Source organism: Macrobrachium nipponense, chromosome 23 (assembly GCF_015104395.2).
Source record: "Macrobrachium nipponense isolate FS-2020 chromosome 23, ASM1510439v2, whole genome shotgun sequence".
Classification (NCBI taxonomy): domain Eukaryota; kingdom Metazoa; phylum Arthropoda; class Malacostraca; order Decapoda; family Palaemonidae; genus Macrobrachium; species Macrobrachium nipponense.
In genome coordinates this window covers 6,846,874-6,859,373 of record NC_061090.1, presented here as the reverse complement: position 1 = coordinate 6,859,373, position 12,500 = coordinate 6,846,874, and the positions used below count along the sequence as shown (strand labels likewise).

The 12,500-nt window shown below is 44.1% G+C and overlaps 1 protein-coding gene and 2 long non-coding RNA genes across 4 annotated transcripts in view; 2 read left to right on the top strand and 1 right to left on the bottom strand.

The window, feature by feature from the left end:
• Window positions 1–12,500, bottom strand: part of LOC135198457 (uncharacterized) — a 236,539-nt gene that overhangs the window by 53,710 nt on the left and 170,329 nt on the right. The gene's annotated exons all lie outside the window — the stretch shown is intronic.
• LOC135198502 (uncharacterized) lies at window positions 2,156–3,130 on the top strand. The gene is made up of 5 exons (XR_010310812.1): window positions 2,156–2,220; window positions 2,329–2,397; window positions 2,499–2,638; window positions 2,779–2,861; window positions 2,991–3,130. It is a non-coding gene; the product is annotated as an uncharacterized LOC135198502 (long non-coding RNA).
• Window positions 3,347–4,493, top strand: LOC135198499 (uncharacterized). Its single transcript, XR_010310810.1, has 4 exons — window positions 3,347–3,430; window positions 3,692–3,774; window positions 3,923–4,005; window positions 4,196–4,493. It is a non-coding gene; the product is annotated as an uncharacterized LOC135198499 (long non-coding RNA).

The following is a 12,500-nucleotide window of genomic DNA, read 5'->3' as shown; positions in this document are numbered from 1 at the left end:
AGGCTCGTGCAAATTTGCATAATGTGAAGCTGCAAGGTGAAGCTGCTAGTGCTGATAGCGAAGCAGCAGAAAGTTTTCCAGGTGGTTTGGCTGAGATAATTAAGGATGGTGGTTACACGGCTGACCAAGTCTTTAATGTGGATGAGACTGGATTATTTTGGAAAAGAATGCCAAATCGAACGTACCTTTCCAAGGAGGAGAAGTCAGCACCTGGCCATAAAGCTGGAAAGGAGCGACTGACTTTGCTGTTTGGGTCCAATGCAAGTGGTGATTTGAAACTGAAGCCCTTGCTGGTGTATTTGGCCGAGAATCCCAGGGCTTTCAAGGGCATTTTCAAGAGTCAACTCCCTGTGATTTGGAAATCTAACAAGAAGGCGTGGGTTACCTTAATGGTCTTCGAAGATTGGTTCAATGACCATTTCGTGCCAGCAGTGGAGCGGTATTTGACTTCAAAGGGTCTGCCTTTTAAGGCCCTCTTAGTCCTGGACAATGCCCTGGTCACCCTTCAAATTTGAGCGACATGCATCCTAATGTGAAGGTGGTGTACCTCCCACCCAATACCACATCGCTGATACAGCCAATGGACCAGGGAGTAATAGCTAATTTCAAGGCTTACTACCTTAGAAGGACCATACGTTTTGCTTTGAGGGCCATAGAAGCTAACAAGGAGTTGACACTGAAGCAATTCTGGAAGGGCTACAACATTGCAGATGCAGTGAAGAACATTGCAAGTGCTTGGGACGAGGTGAAGACGACCACTTTAAATGGGGCCTGGAGGAAACTGTGTCCACAGTTTGTGCACAGTTTTGAAGGCTTTGACCAGGCAGAAGACGTCGAGACTGTGACGAGGAAGATCGTAGGGCTAAGCAAGACGGGCTGCAACTAGATCTTGAACCTGATGATGTAACAGAGCTGCTGGCTTCCCATGGAGAGGAATTGTCTGCAGAGGACTTACTAGAACTTGAACAACAAATGATTGAGGAAGAGGAGGCGGCACCAGAGCCAAAACCCAGGTCATTAACTGTGAAAGGCTTGTCAGAGGGTTTTACTCATCTGGAGAGAGCCTTGGCTTCTTTTGAGGCAGAAGACCCTAACGTTTCTAGGTTTGACAAAATCAAGAGAGGAATCATGGATTTGGTGACTTTCTACAAGGAGACCCTGAAGGAGAAGCAGACGAAGAGAAGTGTGCAGTCCAGGCTTGACACTTTCTTTCACAAGTCTCCAGTACCACCACCTCCCACTCCTAGTCCTGGTAAGGAATTCTGAACTGTTTTACTAATTTATGTGTTTACATAGTGTACATATTAAAATGTGTTAATTTTTTAATGTAACAACTACTAAATGTAAGAGTAAATTGTAACTTCATTAATTTTCATCATTTGTAATTTTATTGCAGAAGTGGTGACAGTTCCAGATCCCCCTGTACTACCTGTGACAGTTCCAGATCTCCCTGTACTACCTGTGACAGTTCCAGATCTCCCTGTACTACCTGTGACAGTTCCAGATCCCCCCTGTACCTGGACCCTCTGTATCAGCCCGCCCACCTGCACGTGTACAATCAGGTAAGCAATTTCATTTTTCTCATTTTCATGTTGGAAATTGTTTACACCCTACATACATACGTACACTAACTTACATAGTGGTACAATGTGTTTGATGTTGCATAACCTTATTATTATTTTTTTTTTCCATTTCAGACCCCTTTGATAGTGACAGTGACCCAGATGACCCTGAGCCTTTCCATGGTTTTGATGCCTCGCCCTATACATCAGGTAAGGAATCCTTAACAAATTTGTATAAAATGTTTTATAAATTGCTAATATAAATTTTATTAAAAGTGTACATATGCTACAATTACATCCACCTTATAATATATTTATGTACCCTATCATTCTTTCCAGATGTAGATGTTCCCTCATCAGTTGATTAAACCAAGTATCACCTCCCCAGAGCCCAAATCAGTTGATACGAGTAGTATACCTCCTCTCCCATCCTTCAGGTAAAAGAATTCTCATTTTTTATATTGAACATACGTATTACACACTACATATGTCAAACAGTAATAACATGTGCAGTAGTTACAGTCGTAGTAACTATCATTTTATATATTTTTTTATCATTCCAGACTCCCAAGCACCTGCCCATCCCACTCCATAGCCCAGCCACCCACTCTCTGTACCATATGACCATCCCAGTAAGCAAGCCAACCACTAGAATTTGGTAAGGACATTTTTTTTTATTAATGTTTTAATATTACATATGTAATAACCATGTTATGTATGTAACATACATACTATAATCATATGTACTATTACATTATCATTCCAGACTGGCATGCACCTGTGACTTACATAAACCAGACCTCTACATAGCCTACATGTCTTCATTTTGCTGGAGGTAAGGAATTCTCAGTTGTGTTTAATGTTTGCATACGTACAATAAATTTTGTACACCTAAGTGGTTACATACTGTCCTTTAATATTAATTCTTCATTCCAGACTGCCCATCATCCTAGCCTGTTATCTGTGATAAAGCACACTGAAGTTAGGTTTGGAATGCATCCTTATCATGAATGCTCTACACCTCCACCTCCATCTCCCACAACCTAGGTAACAGCTTTGAGACTCACTAAAAGTTGGTAAGTTATGTAAGGAATTTCTAAATTAAGTTTTATACTACATGTTATATGTGATATTAACCACTGTATGGTGCATATTACTGTATGTAACTTACTATGCATAGAGTACTTACCGACAAAATTATTTTTGTACATTCCAGAACCCCCTGAATGATGTAGGCTATGGGGCCACATAAGACTTTGTCCATCCAGGGTTACATTGAACGACAACTTTAAACTAAAAGTAAGGAATTAATTAACATACATTAACTCTTTTAGTACTCTTGATATATCTACAGTAATTAACATATTGCATTCACAACTTTCTGTAGTGTATATTTTGTACACTAATTTTGTTACTTTTTCCTTCCAGAACCAACATTTTTCACACAACTCCAGGTTGTTACTACAAGTGTCATCAAGGGATAACTACAAGTAGAAGCACCATTTTTGGATGGAAAAAACCCTTCAGGAAAGTATACGTATCACATGTAACATGTAGTGTAACAAAGTATGAACAGTAAGGTTTTTACATACAGTAGTACATATTACCATACGTACATAACTTTTTTTACAGGAATTTCCAACCAAGTTTGATTATGTACATATGTACATGTTATAAACCACTGTACGTATGGTTACTGTATGTAACTTACTACATACATAACATGACTTAACTTTGATACTTTTTTGGTACATTCCAGAAAAACCAGGACCCCTCCATGATGCAGGCTATGGGGCCACATAAAATTTGTCCAGGGGTTATACATAACATAGCACGACAACTGTAAACTATGTACTACTGTACTAAAGGTAAGGAATTATACATAGTAGTAAACATACATTAAGTAAGTTTTATACGTACATACTAAAAAAAAGTGACCAAGATCTCTCACATGGGATAAGTGATCAAGGTCCCTCATGGAATTACATACTGTACACTCCCTGCTGAACAGGGGGTGTAGACAATCATTTACAATATGCAATATTAAACCACTGTATGGTGCATATTACTGTATGTAACTTACTATGCATAGAGTACTTACTGACAAAATTATTTTTTGTACATTCCAGAACCCCCTGAATGATGTAGGCAATGGGGCCACATAAGACTTTGTCCATCCAGGGTTACATTGAGCGACAACTTTAAACTAAAGGTAAGGAATTAATTAACATACATTAACTAAGTTTTATACATGTTATATATGTGATAGTATTAAACCACTGTATGGTGCATATTACTGTATGTAACTTACTATGCATAGAGTACTTACTGACATACTAATTATTTTTTGTACATTCCAGAACCCCCTGAATGATGTAGGCTATGGGGCCACATAAGACTTTGTGCATCCAGGGTTACATAGCAGGACAACTTTAAACTAAAAGTAAGGAATTAATTCACATACATTAACTTTTTTACTCTTGATATAACTCAAAGTAAGGAATTATAAACTAAAAGTAAGGAATTAATTAACATACATTAACTCTTTTACTCTTGATATCTATAATTTACATATTGTATTCAGGACTTTGTGTAGTATTTTGTACTAATTGTGTTATACTTTTACCTTCCAGAGCTACCAGACTGGGATTTTAGTGTACTCCAGGATCTAACAAATACATACGTACTACTACGAAGTGTGCAATGCATGTATATAGTGTACAGTGTTTAGTGTATACCCTAAGGATTAAGTGTAGTACATTGTGCTTTTTAGTGTCACAAGAGTTTAATAAAGAATTATACCTTCAAGAACCATCCTTTGCCATTGGAATAACCACACTACACATCATGCAATCTACTTGCATGTCACACAGGTAAGGTCTCTAACTTTTTCTTAGTTTAAGGCATATTTCCAAGTGTCGTTCCGGCTTACGACGATTTCGGCTTACGACGCGCCTCAAGAACGGAACCCCCGTCGTAACCCGGGGACCTGTGCCTGTATATATATCTATATATATATAGTATGTATTATTGTATATATATCTTTATAATTTATTATTTAAATATATATAGATAATATTTTAATATAGATTTAAATATATGTATTTAAATACCCCTATATATATATATATATAGATATATATATATATATATATATATATATATATATATCACACACACACACAAACATATATTTCTGGGCTCAGTTCGTGTCGGCCTGTGAAATAATCCTTAAGTTCATTATTTCTAGGTAAATAACCTAATAATTACCAGAGAAAAAATAAAATCAAGAAAATGTCAGTAAAACTGGACTCGCTCACTCTATAAAAGAAGTGTTGGTATGGTAACAGGGGCGAGTGAGATCACTACCACGAACCATTTGCCATTTAGACATTCCACCTCAAAATCCCCACCTTAGAGAGCCGATCCCAAAGGGAGATGCGCCCGCTACTACTACTACTACCGACGCCAAGCGGAGCGCAGCGCCTCTAGTGGCCATCCTTTGTCATTAGCTCAGCTACAACACCTGTGTTTTTTCTTTCTCGTGTTGTGTTCGCTAATTTTGAGGTTTTTATCCAAGATGGAACATGCTGCTATCGCCACGGCTAAGTTAAGTGCCCGAAAGGTTAAGATTTTGTAGTTTTGTCTTCCAGGGACCAGTATTTTCCGTTTTTTTGGTCATATACGGTCTCACGGGTTGACGTGGCGGCCATGTGCCTCAATCGTATTTAAGATTTCCCGGTCTCCTATACTGGGACGTCTTTTCCTTCATGGGCTTTTATTGCGTTCATCTTCTATATTACATCGTATTTTAGAATTTAGGATCCACAGCCCATACCTTTTACCCGTTATTATCTTGGTTTTGGTATTTAGGGCTATACTGTTTTCCCCAGTCCAGCATCCCAGCTTTTGCTCTTCATCGGCTACAGCTGGCTCCGAGTGGTCGTCTGGTCTTCGGATCAGTTCGCCTTCTCCTGGGCTTCTTTCTCTCTTACTCGTGTGTTCCTTCTATTCTTTTACGATTATATTAATTATATAGTGTTATTTTATACAGTGTTATTTTCATGCTAGGCTAGCTTTAGGCGCCCAGTACCATGCGTTGGTACGGTCGGGTTCACGTGGTCTCTGCCTAGTGGTTGTGTTGCTACCGCACTCTGGTCCACCCTCGATCACGTGCGCCCATGGGCGCCTTACCCTCTCCCTTCCCTCCCTTCCACATGGTAGGGTAGGGAGGGTCTGGCTGGACCCTCCTCGGTTGTCATGACAACCATTTAGCCTACTTCCCTCTCTCTCTGTAGGGGCCCGAGGAGGTCCAAGCCAGCTGGGTGCTTGGGTGACCACTCATAGTCGCGGGTACCGGTGTGTCCGATGTGTCGGGGGTGTTGGGGTTGGCCACCCCTCCCCTCCAGCTCGCTGCGACCAACTCCGGTGTTCTCGTTCGCTTCCCTCCCCCCTATTATTCTTTTTACCATAACGGAGGCGGAGCCTCTGCTTGTTGTTTAGCCGGGGGCCCCTTCGGTTATCCGGTATCACTGTTCTCCGCCAGCCGACGGGGTAGGGATCTACTAGTGGTCTCAAAGCTTGCCTGCTATACCTTCTTTCTGCTACCGGAGGAGAGCTTGCTTTCTTACCCGGGCACTCCTCTAGTAGTCGGAAGGAAGGCATGTCTTACTCTATGCTAAGTATGCATGCCCCCTTTTTATATTTATATATTATTATTATCACTGTTGTTATCTTCCATTATCCGCCTCCGCCGTTCTCCGTCATGGTTTCTCCCTCACCTGGGCTTCTCACCACTCCTGGTTGGTCTCTTTATCTGTTCCTGGCGTACGCCGAGGATCCCAACCAGACCGCCCTTCTAACCACACGTATTGCGGTAGAGGACTAATTTTATTCTAACTTTCGTACTCCGGCATGCAACGGAGTTCATGTTAGGCTGTAAGTGTGTAATCCCAATACTCATGTATCCCTCCACTTACAGGCTACCAACTGTCAGGAACCTGGCTGCAATGCAGTCCTCCACGACCCCTGTGGCCACGAGGAGTGCAGGACCCACGCCCCGTGCGCCACTACCCATGGAGAGTTAATTGTCTGGCACCACGAAGCATGCACTATATGCTATGATCTCGTGAGTCAGCTTCTGGATGGGGTGAGTAGGTTTCTAGACAAGTATGCTTACAATCATTTATCTTTGCTAGTTTTAAGTCTTACTTTAAGCTGTAACTCCGCTATTAGAAGCTTCATACGGCGCTCTCTTGCAGGCTGCCGCCGTAAAGGAAGTCGCCTTGGCAACCCTGAAGGCTTGGGTGGGCGGCTTCGGAAAGAACGCCGCCAAGGGCCAGCCATACGTGCTGGACAAGAAGCTGGCCGTCCAGATCTTCCCAGGAGGGAAGGCGACGGGATACGTAGACCCCGCCGCGAGGTGCAGCAAGCGTTCGGGAGTATCTCGACGCAGGAAGTGGTGCCGGACGTCGCAACACTTGACATCAACATTGAGCCAATGGCGGTAGGTGTAGAGGACTTGTTGGTCGAGGTAGGTGCTTCGGGCGCAAGGGCTACCTTTGGGTCGCACCTGGATCTTCTTCTCCTGTTCCTTCTTCTTCTTCTTTCCAAGGCTTCACGGGATCTGAGATTCCCTTCCCGCCCCTTCGCCTGCTGCTTCTTGTGCCCCGAAAGTGAAGGGACACAGAGTAGCAAAAGACCCTCCAGAAGACGTCGACCAAGAAGTCGTCGTCTTCTTCATCACGTAAGTCTTTGGCATCCTATGCCGATGCAGTGAAGGCGAAGGCGGCATCTTCACATTCTAGAGGGTCAAGAAGCAAGGCTTCTAAGGAGAAGGTCCGAGCTCCGGCCGAGCCAGTACCTTCTCCGGCAACCACCGGATCCGCTCCGGTGACTCCTGTCAGGATGGCAGCACCTAGTGCATTCAATCCCGCCACCTTCTCGGCAGGAGTGTTGCAACAGGTAGGAGAGATGGTCGGTTCTCTAGGTACGAGATTTGAGCAAATGTTTGCTCAACTCTCTACCGCTATCAACCAGTCCGGCCAATCGATTCAGGACCTGTCTAATCGTGTTAGAGAACACGATGACCGCTTCGCCGGCCTGAATCAGGCTCCGCAGTCTAACTTCCCAGTAGGAGGTACTGGTCTTGTCCAGCTAACACCCTACGAATCCCTGCCGGCCTTTTCTATGAATAATCCTTGGAGGGTGGCAGCCTATGCTCCCTTCAAGGATGGCATGATTTCTATTCCGGAGTGTGGAACAAGAAGGATTGAGGACTTTGAGTTCTACCCTCCCGGATTGACTCAACCTTTCATTGGTGGTTATGACTAGGCTGACCCAAACGGCGCTCAATAGAGAGAAACCCAAGAATCCTCTAGAGAGACTGTTTTATACAGCAGGGATCATGCTCAGAGGGAGTGGGTTCACTGCCTGGAGGATTGGGATTGCTCAAATACCAAACTCCAGGCCTTCAAGAGCCCTTTCACCATTTTTGCCACAGAGGAGGAGGCTTCACTCCCCTTTGCAACGAAGATGGTGGAGACGACTCTACAAGCTGTTCTCCAGGATGAACCCATTCCGCAGCTAAGAGAAGCGGAACCAACATCTCCCCTTTTCCCTGCGTTCGGCGAGCTCTGGGAGAATCTGCCAGCTACCTTTACAGTGGGAAAACTCAACCGGACTGCGCTGATGGATCATTTGGTGAGAAGCTCCCTAGACTGCCTGATAGCCTTATTCAGGCAGAGTTCGATGCTCGGACTAGGCTATGGAGATCCCTTAACTCCCTAATCATTACTGAGATGGCTGCCCTCTCGTACGCCACAGAGCCACTTTTCAAAATCCTCGCAAAGTCCCAGCTTCAATCGGTACAGGCAGACGCTTTCGACTTTTTCACGGCCAGAAGAAACTGTCGTAAGCACGTGTTGCAAGAAGCCACTATTAGACACGAACCTAATAGGCTTCTTGCTTCCAACATGTGGGGTGATGACCTCTTCCCGGAGGCTGCTGTGAATGAGGTACACCACGAGGCTTCAAGGCTTAACCAAAGCCTTAGAGCTAGATGGGGTATCTCTTCTAAGAGAAAACAGGAGAATCCATCTTCTTCTGGTAAGAAGTTGAAGAAGACAAAGCGCTATCAGCCGTACCAGAAGCACCAGCAGCAGCAGCACTTTGTCCAGGCAGTCCCAGTTACTCAACCGCGTCAGCCTTCGACTTCAAAGCAGTCCCAGCCAATCCTCCTGCTGTCCCCTCAAAACCAGCCCTCAACTTCGTATACCGTCTCGCCGGCTTTCAACTCTATGTATGAAAGCCAAGCTTACCCTACCTTTAACAGGGTTTTTCAAGGGGAGGGAAAGCAGGGCGAGAGGTAACTTTCATCAACGAGGTACAGGAAGAGCTGCAAGTAGAGGCAAGCACTTCAGAGGAGGTCGCGGAGGTCAACCCGCACAGCAGCAGTGAGGCTCCCCAGGTAGGAGGGAGGCTGTTCCTCTTCCGTCACAGGTGGGGGTTCAGCAAATGGGCACAGAGCATTGTGTCCAAAGGATTAGGTTGGAGTTGGATCAAAGATCCCCCACCAAACAAATCATTTTTCCAAGTACCATCAGAGGAGTTGACAGATTATGCAGAGGAGCTCCTTCAGAAAGGAGCTGTGGCGAGAGTCAAGCATCTAAAATTTCAAGGGCGCTTGTTCAGCGTGCCAAATAAAGAAAGGCATTAAAAAGAAGGGTAATTCTAGACTTGTCAAAGCTAAACTCTTTCATTCGGTTGCGACAAGTTCAAAATGCTGACCATCTCGCAGGTGCGGACGTTACTTCCCCGTGGGGCCGTCACCACCTCTATCGATCTTACGGACGCACATACTATCACTATTCCCATAGCGAGGCACTTCCGCCCATACCTAGGTTTCCAAACTAGGAGATCAGACGTTCTCTTTCAAAGTGATGCCCTTCGGTCTGAATGTAGCCCCCAGGGTATTCACGAAAATAGCGGAAGTAGTTGTAACAACTTCAGAGCACAAGGGATAATGGTAGTAGCGTACCTCCGACGACTGGTTGATATGGGCACCAACCGTCGAGGAATGCCTCAAAGCCACAAAGAAAGTAGTTCAGTTTCTGGAACATCTAGGGTTCCAGAAAAACAAAACAAAATCCAGATTCTCTCCAGAGACTCGTTTTCAATGGCTAGGCATCCAATGGGATTTATCCTCCCACAATCTGTCAATTCCAGTGGTCAAAAGGAAAGAAATAGCCAAGTCAGTGAGGCAATTTCTCAAAAACAAACAGGCTTCAAGAAGAAACCAGGAAAGGATCCTCGGTTTCCTTCAGTTTGCCTCAGTGACAGACGTCCTCTTAAGAGCAAGACTGAAAGATATAAATCGAGTTTGGCGCTCAAGAGCAAATGTCAAAAAAAAAAAAAAAAAAAAAATTTCTCGAGACAAGTTTGTCAGTGATCCCACAAATCCTTCGCAACCAGCTCCGTCCATGGACGAAAGCAAAGAATCTTGCCAAGACGGTTCCCCTGCAATATCCTCCTCCGGCGTTAACGATTCACACAGACGCCTCCCTCTCCGGGTGGGGAGGATACTCACAGTTCAAACAAGTTCAGGGGACTTGGTCCGTTCAGTTCCGCCAGCTCCACATAAATGTGCTGGAAGCAATGGCAGTGTTTCTTACCCTGAAGAAGCTCCTTCCCCCAAAGAAGTCTCATCTAAGGCTAGTTTTGGACAGTGCAGTCGTAGTACACTGCATCAACAGGGGAGGATCCAAATCCAAACACATGAATCATGTCATGATAGCCATTTTCGCTCTAGCAAACAAGCACAAATGGCATCTATCTGCCACCCACTTGGCAGGGGTAAGGAATGTTATAGCGGACGCATTGTCCCTGTCAGTCCCTCTGGAGTCAGAATGGTCTCTAGACATCAAGTCGTTCCCGTGGATATGCCGGAGAGTGCCAGGTCTCCAAGTAGATCTATTTGCATCACAAGCGAACCACAAGCTCCCTTGCTATGTGGCCCCCAACCTGGACCCTTTGTCAATAGATTGGAATCATTGGAAAAGGATCTATGTCTTTCCTCCAGTGAATCTTCTTTTGAAAGTCCTGAGCAAGCTGAGGACTTTCAAAGGTCGAGTAGCCCTGATTGCTCCAGACTGGCCGAAGAGCAACTGGTACCCCCTGCTTCTGGAGTTGGGTCTCCGACCTCAACGGATTCCCAACCCCAAGCTGTCGCAACCAGTACAAATGAGGACTGTGTTCGCTTCCTCAGGAATTCTCCAGACCCTAACTTTATGGACTTCATGAAGTTTGCGGCTAAAAAAGATGCTAACACTGATCCCCAAAACATCCTTTTTCTAGAATCAGATAAAAGGGAATCAACTATTAGACAATATGACTCTGCTGTCAAAAAGTTGGCATCTTTCCTGAAAGAAACGGACACTACAACCATGACTATCAACTTAGCCATATCCTTTTTCAGATCTCTCTTTGAAAAAGGATTAGCAGCTAGCACGATTACCACTAATAAATCAGCTTTGAAGAAAATCTTTCAGTTGGGTTTTCAAATAGACTTAACAGAATCCTACTTTACGTCTATTCCCAAAGCTTGTGCTAGACTTAGACCTTCGGAAAGGCCTACTTCAGTGTCATGGTTCTTAAATGACGTCCTCAAACTAGCCTCGGATACTGACAACTCGTCTTGCACATTTATAATGCTACTTAGAAAGACGTTATTCTTATTAAGTCTGGCCTCAGGGGCCAGAATTTCAGAACTGTCGGCTCTATCCAGGGATTCGGGGCATGTAGAATTTCTCCCCTCAGGAGAAGTCCTGCTGTGTCCCCGGATCGACAGGTTTTTAGTTTTTTAGCAAAAAAAATGAGGACTCCTCTCGCAAGGTGGGCTCCTTGGAAAGTCATCCCTCTTCCACAGGATCCCTCCCTTTGCCCAGTGTTGACAATAAGAGCCTTTCTATCTCGGACATCCTCTAGATCCTCAGGCCCCCTCAACCTTATCGGTTAAAGGAATCAGGCAGCAGATCCTTTACTTTATTAAACAAGCCAACCCTGAATCATTCCCAAAAGCACATGATATCAGGGCAGTAGCTACCTCAATTAATTATTTCCAACACATGAATTTTGAGGATCTTAAGAAATATACTGGATGGAAATCACCGACAGTCTTCAAACGTCATTACTTGAAGTCTTTGGAATCATTAAAATTTTCAGCAGTAGCAGCGGGAAACATAGTTTCCCCTGATTCTGCACAGTAGCTGTAGTATAAAGATCCAGGTCTCCTTTCTACCTACCTTGCCAACATGCTTCACCCTCCTGCTATGCTCTACATGGTCCTTTAGCCTTAGCCGATAGGCTCTGCTTGGTGCACTGCCCCTTATTTTTTTTTTTTGCTGGGGGCACCCACAGATTGTACAATTAAATGTGCTACAGTGCCTCTACCCTTATTTCTATGCTAGGGTAGAGCACAATGGATTTGTATATTTTGTAAATATCCCATTAATTTTAGTGAATCTCTTTGATATGATTGTTTTTTGCGTTACCATTATACTAAACTGTGCTTTACTTATTTTTAATTTAAGCTAGTTTTAAGTAACCTTATACTGTTATCATGTATCCATTTTTGATTCACTTATATTATAATCTAACTTTGTTTTATTTCTTGTTTTATTTGAACCTTCATTGTCATCTTGTCTGTTTCTCTGGTACTATTTCACAGGCCGACACGAACTGAGCCCAGAAAAGGGATTTTGACGAAGGAAAAATCTATTTCTGGGTGATTGGTTCGTGTCGCCCTGTGAAACCCACCCTCTTCTTTCATTCCCACCCTGCAGGCCAAGATGGACATCTCTTCAAAGGATGGCCACTAGAGGCGCTGCGCTCCGCTTGGCGTCGGTAGTAGTAGTAGTAGCGGGCGCATCTCCCTTTGGG